We start from the raw sequence: 16,729 nt of genomic DNA, 5'->3' as shown, positions 1-16,729 counted from the left end.
CAATCGTGGCCGGGCGGGGCGCCCGAGCCCAGCCCCCGGCACATCCAGCGTGCACCCTGCTGCCCCCATTTCTACGGGTGCAGTTCCAACCGGGGGTCCCCAGGGAGGCAGGTCTTGGCCTCAGCCTGCGTGAGCTGGGCTCAATCAAATGCACCTCATAGCCAGGGAGCAACCAGGGGCCTGCCAACTGCGGTCAGCGGGCCAGTCCCGGGGGTACCCAGGCACGTGTGACCCCCAAGAAGGACGTCAGTCTGACCATTCCAACTTGCTGTTTTTGTCTGGTGACTGATAAGACCCTGGATTGGTCGGGTCGAGGGGCCCTGGGTCATATTTCATCTATGGGTGACCATAGGGTCTTATTTATTTCCCAGGCCAAGATGCCACCAGACAAAGGGTGGAAATAACTAGCCCTAAAAGCACCCTATGGGCTACAGTGGCTTCTCACAGACCTTGAAGGGGGCAGTGAAGTTTTTGGATTTGCATTGGTGATGAGAATAAGGGGAAGCCTCACTTCTGAGAATATTTCTACCTCAAATGCGCAGACGGAGCTAACCTTGCAGGCACAGCGGACAGCCCTGCATGACCTGTGCTCCCCATGATGCCAGGGTCCTGGAAGAAAGGGACACGGGGGACATCTCTGCGCAGCACTGAGACAGGCCAGCTGTCCCTGCGTTCTGCAGGGCATTGTAGAAACAGCTGGCGGATTTGAATAAGATAAGCAGGTCTCATGATAGTGTGGCATTCCATGTCAAGTCCAGGTTTTGGTAATTGTGCAAGTGGATCCGTAGGAGAAGGCCTCTGGTATTTGGGGAAATATTCAGTAAGTATTTAGGATAATCGTGGCTCAGGAAATAGTACATCTCTCTTTATATACATCACCTTCCATAACCACAGGGGATTGGTTTCAGAATCCCCTTGGATACCCAAATCAGTGAATGACCAAGTGCTATAGTTGCACAGGACCCTAAGCACATCCTCTTGGATACTTTCAGTCATCTCTAGAGGACTTCTAATTCCTAATTCAGTATAAATGGTATAGGAATATAGCTGTGCCAGGAATCATGACAAGAAACACAATTTTGACATGTTCTCTACTGATGCAATTTCTTCCTCTCCCCCCAAATATTTTCAATCCGAGATTGCAGAGAGGACAAAGAAAGAAAGCCAAAGTGGTAAAACGTTAACATTTGGGAAATCTGGGTAAAGGTCATCCGGTAATTGTTTGCAATCTTCTTGCAACATTTTCTCAATCTGAAATTGTGTCCACATACAAAAGCTAAAAGGGAAAAAAGGGGGCAATTGAGGTACAGTGCCCGTGAGGGGCCATTCTGGTGCTCTCCCAGGTATAGTAGGTAGGTGCACCTGGAAGTCTGCCTATCCTCAGGGCCAGGGCAGCTCTGAGTGAAGCCTGATAGGCTTAGTTCCTGGTCCACCTGCCTTGGAGCCTACTGTCCCCCAGGTGGACTGTGTGCAGGACAAGGTGGTGCTGCTCTTTAGGGGCACACGTGCATGCTTGGGGCAGCCTGAAAGTGGGGATGCCTTCCAAAAGTTGACCTGGTGGAGATGCCCAGGTCTGTGCTTTGTGGCCACAGGAAGCTGTGGATGGGAAGGTTTCCACAGACACAAACCTACAGCAGACCCTGGGCTGGGGGTGAGGTGGCTCAACCAGCTAACAGGAGGGGGAGGACCCTCGAATCAGAGATGTTCCCCACTTCCTCAATGACAGCCATGTCTCAGGCGCTGTTCCCGACAGTGAGCTGGTCTCTTCATCCACAGAGTTGCTATTACATTATGGCATTAAATTAAATGGCTCTCCCTCGAGGTCTCAGCTCACCTTCCTACTGTTACCTGGAGAGGTGGTTAAGACAGGCCCAGGTCCCATCGCAGAACACGTTCACCTGAATCCCTGGGGATGAGGTGGGGAGAGGAAGGGCATCCCCGAGCTGTACCCAGTCCTTGCCTACCCACCTTCCGGGAGTTTGGACCCAGCGACCTAGATTTGTTCTTCACTGGAGTGTGTACATGACTTTCTGCACTCTCTCCTTGCTGCCTGAGTCGGCCATGGGTGGCAATGTGCTGGCCTGAGGCTTCAGAAGAAACCACCCCAGTGTCACAGGCTGGAGTTACCGTGGATTCTGTTCAACTCCTGGCTGCTGGTCGGTGTGTAGAAACCACGCAGTTGTGTGGCGGGTGGCACGGTGTGAAAGCGCATGCTCCGATTGCCAAGGTCAGGAAGGTGGTGTCTTCTTAGGGCAAGGATCCTGGTGGTGCAAACCTGCAGGTTTCTCCATGACTCCCACACAGCCAGTCGTCAGGGCCCCGGGGCTGGTGATGACAGAGTGGGAAGGCTTTGAGGAGGCTCCACAGCCCTGTCCTCTCAACCTACAGACACCACCGTGTTTATTGGGGCAGTTGCATTGAGATTGCTTCCTTTCTCTGATGTCATGGCTTGGGTGTGGAATGTTCCCCCAAAGCTCATGTGTTAAAAAGCATGGTCCTCAATGCAGCAAGGTTCGGAGGCGGGGCATCTGGGTAATAATTAGGGATCTGACCTCATCATGAGATTAATCCATTTGCTGAATGGATCCATTTGGGGCTGAATGGAACTACTGGGGGAGGTGGGACCTAGTTGTTGGATCAAGTAGGTCACCGAGGGTGTGCCTTGGAAGGGTTTGTCAGTCTATGGTCACTTGCTTTCTCTGTCTGCTCCCTGGCGGCCATGGACTGAGAAGTTCTCCTCTACCACACCCTTCCGCCATCTTGTTCTACTTCACCTCTGGCCCAAAGGAACAGGGCTGGCTGACATGGATTGAATTCTCTGAAACTGAGCCAAAATAAACTTCTCCTCTAAGTTGCTCTTGTCCGGTATTCCTGCGACAGTGATGAGAAGCTAAGTGACACACCTGGTATTTCAGGTGGATGACATGCAGGACTACCCTCTTTGCTTTCTGTTCCGAATGTCTCAGGCTCCATAAAAAAAAATTGCCACTGGCTGTGTGTGTGTTCTTTACACCATGTCAGATGTAGCAGGATGGTTTCCAGAACAGAGTAGATGGAGTCTGGGGAGACGGAGTGGACCAGCCAATTGTTCACCACGTCCATGACCAGTACCCATACCCGGCTCCGTGAAAAGTAGAGGACATGCCAGGAGGACCTGGGGGACCCATAAGGATCCGCTTTGGAGTAAGTCATTTAGAAAGGAACACCTCTACACAAGCTCTGCCTCTGCTATGAGAGGCGGTGTGTCTCTGGCTCCAGAAGGAAGGAAAACGTGCTCTGTTATACAGAAAGGCGGATGGAAACCTGCCTATGAGAAGTCCCTTGGCTGACATAGGAGGTCCATTTGGCTTTGGGTCCAGTTGATGAAAGGGAAATTGCTTGTTGTGTTCCAAACTGACAATCATAAAAACCAACCAACAAACAAAAAACTGTGAACAGGGAGGTAGAGAACAAGAAGCCTGGATCATTCTGTCCACTGCATTACCTCCAGCCAGCTGCCCGCCCAGCTCTGCTGTGAAGGTGCTTGTGGAGGGTGGTTTAGGCAGAGGATCTGCAGGGCAGAGCTCCTGAACTGTTGAAGAGAAGCCACCCAACAGCAGGAAGTCACTTTGCTGCTCTTTGATAAGGTCATTTCAGTTCTTCTGTGAGTCTTCAAATACGTGACTTTCAGTGTCATAGAAAACTTTGAAGTTTTTTTGTGGGTTTCTCTGTCATCTCGGAACTCTCTCTCTCTCTCTCTCTCTCTCTCTCTCTCTCTCTCTCTCTCTCTCTCTCTCTCCTTTCTCTTTTTTAATGAAATAGAGCCACGGGGAGATGTGTGTTCACTGCAACTATTCAGTCTTTTTTTGTTGTTGGTGGTGGGGGGGGTACCGGGGATTGAACTCAGGGGCACTTGACCACTGAGCCACATCCCCAGGCCTCTTTATTTTATTTAGAGACAGGGTCTCACTGAGTTGCTTAGTGCCTCAATAAATTGCTGAGGCTGGCTTTGAACTTGCGATCCTCCCGCCTCCCTGTCCCAAGCCTCTGGGATTACAGGCATGGGCCACTGTACCTGGCTGCAATTATTCAGTCTTACAAAAGGAAATCCTGTTACTTTGGGCAACAGAGATGAACCTGGAGTGAAATAAGCCAGGCACAGAGAGACACATGGTACATGACCTCACTCATTTTGGACTGTAGAAAAGTTGAGCTCAGGGGCTGGGGACAGAGGGGGAGTGGGGTGATGTTTTCCAAAGGGTACAAACTTTGGTTCGACTGGGAGAATAAGTTCTAGAGCTTTGTTGTAAATCAAGGTGACTATAGTTACTAACAAGGTAATGTACACTTGAAAATTGCTAAGGAAACAAATTTTAAGTGTTCTTACACACACACACACACACACACACACACAAATATGTGAGGTGATCGATAAGTCAAATAGCTTGATTTGGCCAATTCACAAAATATCAAAACATCATACATCATAAACAGATACTCTTTTACTTGTTCATTTAAATCAGTAAGTTGATTTAAAAAAAAAAAAAAAAGAAGAAGAAGAAGAAGAAATGGGACAAGTCAACAGAGAAAATACTCTGCCTTGTCCTTCATTATGCCCTCACAGATGCGGTGGTGGCCTTGGTGACAGGCAGGTTTCAGGCCAGCAGCACAGGGTTCCTGGTCACTGGGAGCTGGCATCCGCCTCCTGGGCTTGGGAGGGCAGCAGGGGGTGAGAAGCTATTGCAGATCACAGGACACCAGAGGCCCCACACAAAGGCCCAGCTGCTGGATTGACGGGGCCTGGAGAGTGGCTGTGAGGTGCTGGCTTCAGACGTCCTGGGGCGGAGGCAGGTGAGGCCGGCTGACCCTGAGGCCTGCTCAGTCCCTACACGTGCAGGCAGTTCCAGTCAGGTGAGGCCTGGGTCCTAGCATCTGCTTCCCCTTCAGAGGTGGCCTGGAGGGGTCTGCTCCTTTACAGAGGAGGGTCGCCCTGCAGGCAGACTCCACCCACTTCCTCCACCCTCTGAAGAGGAACTCTTCTCTGCCCCATGGTGTGTGTGCTACCTGAAAGCTTGATTGTGCACTCATTCTGCTTTTATGCTAAGAACCCGGCAGGGAGTCCGCCTGCTCAATATAAAATTTAAAAACTGAGCTGGGCATTGGGAAGATGGTGCAGACCTGTGAATCCGGGCACTTCGGAAGCTGAGACAGGAGGGCCACTGGAGCCCAGGAGTTTGAGGCCAGCCCAGGCAACACAGAGAGACCTCATCTCTCACAACACACACACACACACACACACACACACACCAAACAACAACAATAACAACAAAAAAACAGTGTCCTTAAAAGAGAATTCAGAAATGGCACAGTGTCCCACCCAGTGGGCCTGAGGCAGGTCAGCGGCCCTGACTTGGAGTCCTAAAGTCCCCTGTCTGAGCTGTAGTTTCTTGATGTTGAGTTGGGGAGCAGGTAGAGCCTCATTACTCTGAGTGCTTGCAGGCGGGCTAGGACCCTGCATGGCGGTCAACGCTTGTCTCCTAGAAACCCAAGGAAAAGATCTACTAGAAGTTCACACTGTTCCAGACGGTCTTCATTCACCAGGTCTTCATACGGTCATTTTCCTGTGTGTAACGCTAGTAGGACTGCAGAAGAAGGGTCTACTGTCAGAAACTGTGCATTTAGGAAACTGTGCATTTAGAGGTAGAGCGTTCACCTCGCACGTGCAAGGCCCTGGGTTCGATCCTCAGCACCACATGAAAAAATAAAAGATAGATATGTCTTCACCTATAAGTAAAAAATAAATATATATTAAAATAAGAGAAACAGCACGTTTATCTGACGCACTGATATCCTCAGAGCTCTAACTCAGCCAACTCCCACGAGGTTTGCTGCTGGTGGCCCCAGTCTCCCGCATTCCTCCTGACGCTGACCTCACCGGACGCAGTCCACAGCAGGGCTGGCAAAGCTGATGGCAAGTGTCATTCTCACAGAAGGGGGCCTGGGGAAAGGCACCGGGGGTCAGTCCTGCCTGGCATTGATCCTGGGGTTCATCTTTGGGCGAGGCTCCTCGCTCATGTCTTTGAGTGTCAGGGAAACCACAGGTTTCAGCTGTGTGGACGGGCAGGCTCCCCCCAGTGTGGACAGGAGAGGGCAGCTGGCCGCCTGTGAGCAGAGCTCTGCTTTGGCGATTTCAGGGCACAAGGCCTTGGAGTCTGAAGGAGAGGCCCCAAGGGCGTCCAGGGTGCCTGAGGGGGAAACAGAGGCCTTGGCCACCTGCAGAGAGTGCCTGGAGCCCTCCTCCAGCTGGCCAGGCCGAGCTTTCGAGAATGTCCCATCTCTTTGGTCCTTTGGTCCGGTGTCTTCTCTGAGGCCTGCAAATTCATGACTCCACATCAGCCACACGTGAAAGCCCTAAGTCCTCAAAACCACAGATATCCAAAGGTGCAGCTGAACTCGCCACAGGGGTGGGTTTGAGACTAGGAACTTAGCTCTTATACTTAAAAAAAAATCTGGTTAGATTTTTAAATAGAAAGCCCATATTGTGTTTTTTTTCTGAGCCTCAGAGCCAGAGGCTAATTAGGCTCTAGTGTCTCCATTGTTCCCAGGAAAGCAGAAGCCAAATGTGCTCCTGGCAGAAGAGGGCAGCAGCGGTGCCTGGTGGGTATCCCCTTTCTTGGGGGAACGGTGATTGCAGCCAGCAGCTTGGCATATGCTTGGCCCGAGGGTGAGGGGCTGGCAGGGCTCTGGGACGAGATCCATGTGACACATGCTTGATGGGGGTTGTTCTCCCAGCGAAGCACGTTTTCTCCCCCAGCACTGCCTATCCATGTGGGCATGCTCTGCTGGGCTGCAGAAACCCCAGTTCTGTTTGCCACAACTTCCCTGCACAACAGGAGATGAGGTTTGCCCGTGGTGTGCGGTCTTTGTTGAACTGCAAGGTGGCAGTTTTAAAATACACCTGTAGGTTCTTGGGCACCTCTCCTGTCAAGCAGTGAGGGCTGTCTTCTCCCCTGGAGGGGGAAACATCCTTTGCTGCTGAGAATTGAAATCTAGCATCCACTTAAGGACTGGTGCATCTGTAGCATCCAGCAGAAGTGACAGCTCCCTCCTACCTTAGTGGCCCCACAAGTTGTCCTCAGGGAGTGAGCACATGGTGAAGACTGAAGCTGGTGATGGTAGGCCTGCCCAGCCCCTGGCAGCTCCAGCTATACTCTGATCACACCATAGAGGGCCCTAAGCCACAACCACCCAGATGAGTCTTCCTGAAACTGTGAGCGATTAAAAAAAAATGTGGTGGTTTTAAAAGACAAAGTCCTGGGGTGATTTATCACACAATGATAGTTGATCAAAAGACCCTGCACTCACTACTTACTATCTTGCATACTCCAGACCAGGCAGCTTCCTGCTCCCCTGGGTGATCCAAAGGGCTTGCAGGTAACTTGGCAGGCTCACGTAAGGAAGGAAAATGAAATCAAGGACAGTACAGATGAAGAGACAAACAGGGAAGAAAAATAAATCCTGTACATTGGGAACCTGAGATAAAGTGGAATCTGGCTTTGTTTTCTCAGCAGCTAAGGATTTTTTTTTTTTTTTTTTAATTTAAGTCCCACTTTTTCTTTTGGTACTGGGGATTGCACTCAGGGGCACTCCACCACTGAGCCACACACCCAGCCCTATTTTGTATCTTATTTGGAGACAAGATCTCACTGAGTTGCATAATGGCTCACTGTTGCTGAGGCTGGTTTTGAACTCATGATCCTCTTGTCTCAGCCTCCCGAGCCACCGGGATCACAGGCCTGCGCCACTGTGCCGGGCTTGAAGTTTTAACTTTAAAAAGAAGATGGAATAGTTCTTCAGGACAGCCACATTCCTTTCCTGTCTTTTTTTTTTTTTATTTGGTCAGGAAAAATTAAGTATTTGAACATAAGGATAGGAAGTAACATAGTTGTCAGTGTTTCCAGGATTAGTTTGCTTTTTCAAGAAAAAAATTCTTTTCTAATTTTTTTTTTTTTAAAGTGGTAATTTTTAGTGTCACCGCATGATCCAAACTTTGGGCAAAATGTTGAGTTCCCTTTTGGGCACAGCATATCTGCTGGCTGGATAGAGCCCAGCAAAGCGGGGAGTTGGAATCTGCCTGGGAGGGCACATCCCTCATGGACCTCGGCAGCCCTGCTGTGCTTTTGGCAGGAACAGGGTGGTGTCCAGCGGATGCCAGGGACAGATTTTCCGTGCTATGGATGGAGGCTGGGTCCACGTGCCCCCACAGCCTCCAGACACCGCGAAAGGCTAACAGTGGGTTCCTAAATTCTGTCTGAGCTCTGGCCCAGGCAGAGCGCCCATCAGCGCGGCTTCTCCCGCAGGTTGGCTGGGCGGGACGAGTTTGGCTGGAACCCTGTGGACTTCTCTTGAGCAGGGTACGACCCGGTCTGGAGGGGCAGCTCCGGGGACCGTGCCAGGGAACCGAGCCTCGCGCTGCGGGTGCTCCGAGCGCCTGGTTGAGCCTCGCGGCTGCTGCGCATTCCGGGGGCTGGCCACGCCTCCCGAGCGCTGGCTGTGCGTTCCCATGGGTCACGGCGCTAATGAATTCACTTCCCCCGGGTGCACGAGTGGGTGCCTTACTCCCTGCACACGCACCCACCGTCCCTCCCGGGACAGAGGCAGGCACAGCGTCCCGGCGCAGCCCTCGGCCTCTGGAAGGGTGTCACCTCCTGCCTTGGTTTCTGTCCGATTCTTGCAGCCGGTGCTCACCGAGAGGAACGGGCCAGGGGACCTAGCAAGTTCCCCTGGATTCCCGATGTCTGCAAACGATGCTGGTGTGTCCCCTGCAATCAGGGAGATTGCATCTGTCTCTCGGAGGTGCCGGGCATGGGGTTCGTCCGTTCCACCTGGGGCCTTCTGCGTGCTCAGAGGGACTGTGCCTTCCTGGATCGAGAACTGGGACTTGGGCAGAGCATGTGTGCTGGCACACAGAGCCCCACGTGAGGTCCTGGGGAGGCTCTCTAATGACGTGAATAAAGCCCAGGGATGTGAACAAATTCTGGGGAGGGATGGAGGTACCACAGGAACGACAGAGACAGAAATTAAAACCTACTTGGTGTGGTGGATCACTAACAGTGGGTATATTCACCTTTTGAATATAGCTCTGAGGTTTATTTTTTTAAAAGGGACGTGTTTTCCTTTTCTCCCTCTCCCCCTACCCACCTGGGAGGGAGCAAGATTACTTTGAGTTATCTGTGCTCTGCAGGAAGGAGGTGTCTGCCAGACATCTAGGAAGTGAATGTCTCCCAAATTAATAAGTGAATCCTAACACACCAGTAGGGTACCCTGGGACCACCTGTCAGGACACACCTGGACTGTAGCCTTTGAATAGCTCCTTTAAAATCTTCCTGTTCCTCCTGATGGACCAAATGGTAGTCTCTGACCAGAGTTCCCTAGGTTTCTTCTTTCCTAGCAAAGCAGTAAAACTTCTTTTACCTTTTTCTCAAAACCGTGTCCTTGTTATTGAATTGGCATTGGGGACAAGGACCGAGCGTTCGGTTACAGATCCAGCTCTAGATTTGCAGAGAAATGAAGAGTGTGCAATTTTCTGCTCACCAGAGATTCACACCAGCAGCAAGAGCATTGTTAAGTTCTGATGGGATAATAAAAATGCTCCTTTCTTCTAACTACCTGTCTTCTAGGTATTGCACACCAACCAGCTGCTGCCTCTGCGTTTTACAGGAGGCTGAGTCACAAGTTCCAAGAACATTACTGGGTCACTACGGCTAGAGCTGCAGCCTCCCTGCTGTTTCCAACCTTGGGGTACCAAGCTTGCTCTCTCTATCTCTCCATCTTTTACCATAAAGGAACAGGGTTACTGTTGGAAGAGATGCAGAGGTCACATCTGTGATGTCACTTCCTCTGCGCTGACTGAATCATACTTTGGAATTCTGATTGGGTCCCTTAGCAGAGCCATGCGCCCAGGTCAGGATGCTCATGTCTTCCCTGCCAAAGAGTTCTCTTGGACATGTGCTTTGTCCTGCCATCTCTGGGTGTTCCAGGTGCCCCTTCAAACTTAGAGGACATCTGAGGGACAGGGTAGAGCTGGCTAGAGTCACATACCCAGGGACCTCCCAAGAGGGATTCGATTCTAGCTGTCTTTCTCCATGTTTCTCCTCCATGTCCATGACTGGAAAAACCCATCTCCTCTAGGGGTTTATTTTCTGGGCCAAATCAAAGTTTCCTTGATGATTGGGTTATGAGAGTCTTGATCTCATCAGTAATGGTCTCCCGGTGTGAATTAACTTGGTGGTGACTGTAGGCAGGCAGGGTATGCCTGGAGGTAGGTCACTGGGGTTGACAGGGCCCTGGGGGTTTGTATTTTGTCCCTGGTGAGTGGAGCTGCCTCTGCTTCCCGTTGCCGTGTCCTGAGCTGTCTTCCTCCACGATGTCCTTCCATCCGGATGCTCTGCCTCACTTTGGGCCCAGAGCTATGGAGTCAGCTGTCTATGGACTGAGACTGTGGGCACCAAATAAACTTTTCCTCCTCTATAATTGTTCTCGTCAGCTCTTTCAGTCACACGGATGAAAACTCTGGCTAAAACACTGGGTAAGTAAGGCAGGGTGGCCAGGGTGCCCAGAAGACCCTCAAGAAAGGACCAGTCCACTAGCCAACAACACTGTGCACTCTCCTAGAAGATCTGGGACACATCCCCATCCCCTCTTCAGGGACCTGTGGCCTGACTCCAGCCGGATATGGGAATGCCACCAGCTGATGCCTAAGCTCTTCCCTTCTAGAATCAGGATGGCCTCGGCTTCTGGAGCCGGCATCATCCCTTATATCAGTGGCCACATCCAGTGCTCCTGGAGACAGGGGTATGGGGCCAGCTACTTCCTGAGAGGGGCGTGTCTGCTCCTGTGGAACCTCCATTCTGCTGTCCCCTTCAGCCCTGCCATGCGGTGGATCCCAGAATGCTCCCTGGTCTAGCCCTGTGTGCCAATTCATCAGGAGCCTGCTGGGACAGGTACAGTGTCAGAGCCAGTTGGCTAAGAGTTCCTTCCACCTCTTCTTTCCACAGCTGAGGAGGCCGGAGCAGAGGTGGGATGCGTGCCCACCATGATTCCTGACCTCAACTCTCCACAGCTTATTGAAAATTCACTGGGAAAGGCGGTGGGCACCCCTAGGAGGCTCAGGGTCCAGCTCTCCTGATAAAGTGCAGTGAGGGCTAAGGGGACTGTACAGTCATGTGCCACCTGAGGACACTCTGGTCAGTGGTGGACCATGCATAGGGTGGAAGCCTCATGGGATTATAGTGGAGCTGATAACTCCCATAGCCTGGTATTTTTACTGTACCTTCCCCTCCTTTAGATACACACACACTTTCCACTGTGGTGTGGTTGTCTGCAGCAGTCAGTGTGGTAATGTGCTTTATAGCTGTAGCCCAGCAGCATCAGGCTGTGCTGAATACCCTGGGCTTGCAGTAAGCTAAGTCAGGTAGGTGTGTGCAGGTACACTCTATGATATTTGCACCGTGACCAAATCACCTAATGACACATCCTCAGAACACGTCTCCACCGTTAAGTGACACATGATTTTTGTTTCCTTCTCCTTTATAAAATGAGAATACTGGTTGTGGCAATCGCAGGCTCCTCCCCTCCTCAGGATGCCCTGTTTCTTGGCTTGTGTCCCAGGGGACAGAAGAGCCGAGGTCGCTCAGAGCATTTTGGAGTTCCCAGAGGAGGCTGGCAGGCCACCCCTACCCGTTCTGTGTGTCTGTGATTTTTGTTCCTGGTTGATGACTCACCCATGTGGCTCCGAAGTGAACATGGGCCCCCCTGAGCAGCCAGGGTGGCTATAGAATCCGCCTCCTGACTTCTGTCCCATATCCCTTCTGACTTCTGCCATGTCCATGTGACTGTGAGGGTGTGCAAACTGCCAGTCCTCAGATAGCAACTGGATGTCGTGGTCCCTCATGTGCTGGGGAGCTGTAGTTCCATCCCTCTTCAGAGCTCCCCCAAAGAGAAGCTGTTTTCTTGGGGAGCAAGGCCCAGTGACATGCATCTCTCAGCTGAAGCTCAGCTGAACTATGTTCTGAAGGATGCTTAAAGACAAGGCCAGGGAGAGGGAGGTTCAGGGTTAAAAAGGACTCCACCGAAGAGGAATTGTGATTCAGGAGCTGGAACGATGTTAAGACTACAATCAAGGCAGATCACACACACACACACACACACACACACACACACAACACGCACCCCAAACCAAAAACAGACAAAAAACCAAGCAAAACAATAAACTGAATACAGGGCAAAACAATAAGCTCCTAAGAAAGTAGTACAAATTCAAAACAAATTAAAAAACATCATGCAGTGAAAATAAAAAGAGATAATTTGATCTAACGCTCACCGTGTCATCTCTGGCCTGGAGTGTGTGAGACTGGTTCTGTAGAGAAGGAGGACACATCCCCAAGGTAGTTTCACGTGGCTCAGATGGAGCAGTATTTTATAGTTCATAATAATAGAGATGATATTTGTCTGTGGAGCACACAATGTTTATTTGTCACTAATGTGAAAATGAGATCTGGCAATGACATGGACAAAGTAAAAGGTAGGAGAAGGCAGGAGAGCTGATGGATGCGGGTGAGAATTGCTATTTTGACAAAGGGAGAGGTCAAGAATTGCTTTTGAAATCTCATGTAAAGAAAGAAGTAGCCAGGTGCGGTAGCCACACACCTGTGATCCTAGCGGCTCTGGAGGCTGAGGCAGGAGGATTGTGAGTTCAAAACCAGCCTCAGCAAAAGTGAGGTGCTAAGCAACTCAGTGAGGCCCTGTCTCTAAATAAAAATACAAAAAAGGGCTGGGGATGGGGCTCAGTGTTTGAGTGCCCCTGAGTTCAATCCCCAATAGCATTAAAAAAAAAAGAGGGGGGGGGCGAGAAAGAAGTGGACATTTAAGAAGGGTCTTAGGGCTTCACACATTGAGCCACATTGAGAAAAGAGGGTGACAAAAGTCAACAACATCTTCAAGTCCAACTCTCAAGTCAGTGGGTGCCCAGAGCTGCTGACTTGTGGGAAGAGGTGCCTAACAAACAGGAAATCGCCAATGGCAGCTTCCAGAAATAGCTGCAAGCCTTCCTCTGGGAAGTATGGAGGGAAGGGTGTAGGCACCAGCCTTTTTACCATAAGCTCTTCTTTTTTTTGTTGATTATCAGGCGATGTGTTGATTTGAGAAAAGTAAAAACGAAAAAAGAATTTCTTAGTAGAAAACTTGGAAAATATAGAAAAAGTACAAAGGGAAATATACAAAAATTACAAATCCATGATTCAGAGATAAGCACAGATGATTCTTACTGCTGTCATGTTTCATATTATATCATAAATACTTCACTGATGGTATCAGATTTCTTTGTAAACAAGATTTTGAATAATTGTATTACACTCCATCATTGGATGTACCATAATTTATATAGATCCCCTGAGATTGGTTAGCTAGGATGTTTCCCACATATATTATTAAGACCAGTTCTAGGGGAAACTTTTTTTTTTAAAAAATATGAACTTTTGGTATTCCTAAGAGCTTTTTCTAGAGAGGGAATTACAGGGTCAACATGTGTAAACATCTGTAAAGCTCTGGGTTGTAAAATTGTTAGAGTAAGATCCTTTTGCTGCTGCCTCCTCCTCCTCCTCCTTCTCCTCCTCCTCATCCTCCTCCTCTTCCTCCTCCTCCTCTTCCCTCTTCTTTTCTTTAGAGACCTACAGGTCTATTCTTTGTCATGGCTTGCATTCTTTGGACCTACAGGATGTACTGAAAGTTAATCTTATATTTATCTGACATTTAAAACTTAGCAGGAAGAAATTCTATTAGTGCGTAGTATTGCTAGCGTAAGGTAAATATTGGCCTCTGTAGCTGGGTGCAAAACCACAGGATTTGTGAATTCAAACCACTAATGAGTCCTGAAGTTCTAGGAACGAAGGTTAGAGTTGAATCTCTTGTGCTGACAAGAGGAGGGAAGTTTTGCTGACTGTGAACTGTGCATGGTCAAAGAAGCGTCCAGGAGCCAAGATGGACCAACATGGACCAACATGGACACAAGCTTTACCAGTTTATTTGATTTTCTGTTTCTTTTCCTTCCCTGCCCTTCTCTTTCTTTTCCCTTCTGGCCACCTCTTGCCGCCTTTCATCCTCCCATCTAGCTGTCCACCTGTCCATCCCACCAAGATTTTTAGAAGCTTCTTCAAAATAAAGCAGAAAGCAAGTCTCTGAGCCCCAACAGGTCAGCAGTTTTTCGTGATGGACCATTATGAAAATGAAGGCCTCTAGGACATTTGACCATCGAAGGCCGTGACCCAGGATATGTCCCAAATAACCCAGGATGTGGACGATGTTTGTGGGAAGACTGAGAAATGCTCCCAAACTTCTGAGAAATTCTAACATTTTAAAAATCGTAATGAAGAAATCAGAAAATAACAGAAGATAAAATTCAGATCTTGTGAGACCGAGGGGACTAGGTCAACCAAATCCTTTATTTTGTTTAATTGCTTTTTGTGGAGAATTCAAAGGCCTCTCTCTGGATGCACCCTCTTGCTGTGCCGAGCTCAGAATCTGACAGTTGCTTTCATTTTTTTCAGGGGACCTGGAGTTTTGACTCCTCTCTGGGGTCCGAGACAGTTTCACGGGGCATTGGCTTCCTTCCTGCCCAGAGAAGGGAGACTCTGCCCTTTTATCTGTTCTTTAGATTATTAATTCTTCTTTGGGTCGATGGTTGTGTCAACCAAATCAAATACTCCAGAAGGAAGCTGCCAAGGCCTGTCTTCACAGTCTGAATCCTCCGGGACTGACTCTCTGCTGAAGTTGGCCCAGGTCATCAAATATTTATAAACCCAGGGCTTGATCCAGCAGGGCACCCTGCAGTGTCACTGTGTGCTCCCCACTGTGCAGGGTGCACCATGGAGAAGGACATGATCTTGGACGTGAGGATTTGCATGTTCATTGAGGTGACTACAGGTCCCTGCAGGAAAATACAAATTAACCATAACAGTAGGTTACTACTCACTCAGTCTTCACTTTGGGGATAGTGGGCCACATTCCAGTTGAAGGGCTTGGTAGGCCTGAGCCCCAGGGGTTTGTTCCTTTAGCCTGGGGCACATGGACATCATGGGGGGATTTCTGAGTTAAGAGTCAAGTGACGTCTGTGTCTAAAATCAGACTGAACTTCTTTCCTGGATTCCAAGAAGGACGGACAGAGACACGGAGTCCATCGTAGAACACTGACGGGGAAGAGTTACTTTGAATTCCAGCAGTCTTATTTACCAGTGCTGCCATAATGGTCATGAGAACATGGAAGAGAAACGTCAGAACTGGCGTCGGTGCAGCGAATTGGTCAGCTCCGTGTATCCAAGAAGAATGCTAGAAAGTAGTCCAGGAGGTCTGCTGAGCTGTCCTGAGGTGGAATGTTCTTTTAGTCAGTTTTCTGAGCGGAGATTTATGGACACAAGGTCTGAAAAAACATGAAGACCTAAAACGGACGATCGACGTACCAGATGGTGAAGTTCATGGAGAGAGGGGCTGCCTTAAAAAGCAATGAGCATGAGTAAGTAATAAAGGAAGGCTTTTTTTTTTTTTTTTAAATAGAAGGAAATGTAGAAAAATAAGAAGAAAAAGAAAAGATATGAGGCTAAAAGAAGACCATGATGATAAAATGAGAAGTGTTCAGATGAAGCTGGATTAATGTCTCCATGACCAGAGCACCCAGGGTGTGCTTTGGAGAAGAGCCGAGAGCCTAGAAATGAGACAAGGATCACGTGGAGCTGGAAAGCTGAGGGGAAGGAGGATGGAGAAGGGAGGGAGGGGATGCAGCGCAGAGGGGTGGGGTGGCCTGGGCATGGGTGGGGCAGGGCTGCTCACCATCTCTCTGCCTCTCATCTGGCCTCCAGGAGGCCAATGTGTTTTTATAGGAGAACGATAGGCGGGGCTCATGCAGATATCCAGCCTGTGGAAGGCTGAGGCTGTACTATCTGGGATAGGATAGCTGGGTGCATTTGGCTGTGGGTGTGGGGTTGAACACATCAGATTCAACCCTCCGTCCACTGGCTGCCTTTCTCTTGGTGGACTCAGAGGTGCAGAGGGAGTGGAGAGTTGCCTGCCCATCCTTTCTAGGTATTCCCAGACAGGCTTTGGGCTGCTGTTTTCTTAGGTAGGAAAGTTGCATCCAGGAAACCAATGTGGGAAGGTGAGGAGCTTTTGAAGAAAGGAAGGAGAGACAGGACTGTGGAGCGGGGAAGGAGGGAGGCCCTCCTGGGGCTGTCTGCAGGCCTGGAAGTTTCCAAGTCTTACCAGGGGGACATGCTCAGTGGACTGTCCATCCTTACACGACAGAGGAGCATTTCAGCATGCACCAGAGACACAGATAAAAGTTTATTTAGGAAAGTAGAGAGGAGGGAGAATGTGGGCTATCTCCAGAGGGAGAGATAGCAACCTGCCATTGTGGGGTGTTAATATTTACAGAGGGATGGTTGATAGGGAAGTCAGTGCAGAGTAACACAACTTTGTGACACTGGGTCCCATACTTGCATGTTGCCATCATCTTTCTTCTGTAGGCCAGGAATGGGCCAAAGACTGGGCCAAGGGACTGGGCCAAAGACTAGGTCAAGGACTGGGTCAAGGACTGGGTCAAGAACTGGGCCAAGGATTGGTCAAGGACTGGGCTAAGGACTGGTCAAGGATTGGGTCAAGGACTTGGGCTAAGGGTACAGGCTAAGAACATGGTTTAGGTTGC

Source organism: Spermophilus citellus, assembly GCF_964194105.1.
Source record: "Spermophilus citellus genome assembly, chromosome: 12".
NCBI lineage: Eukaryota > Metazoa > Chordata > Mammalia > Rodentia > Sciuridae > Spermophilus > Spermophilus citellus.
Note: the sequence above shows the minus strand (reverse complement) of the source record.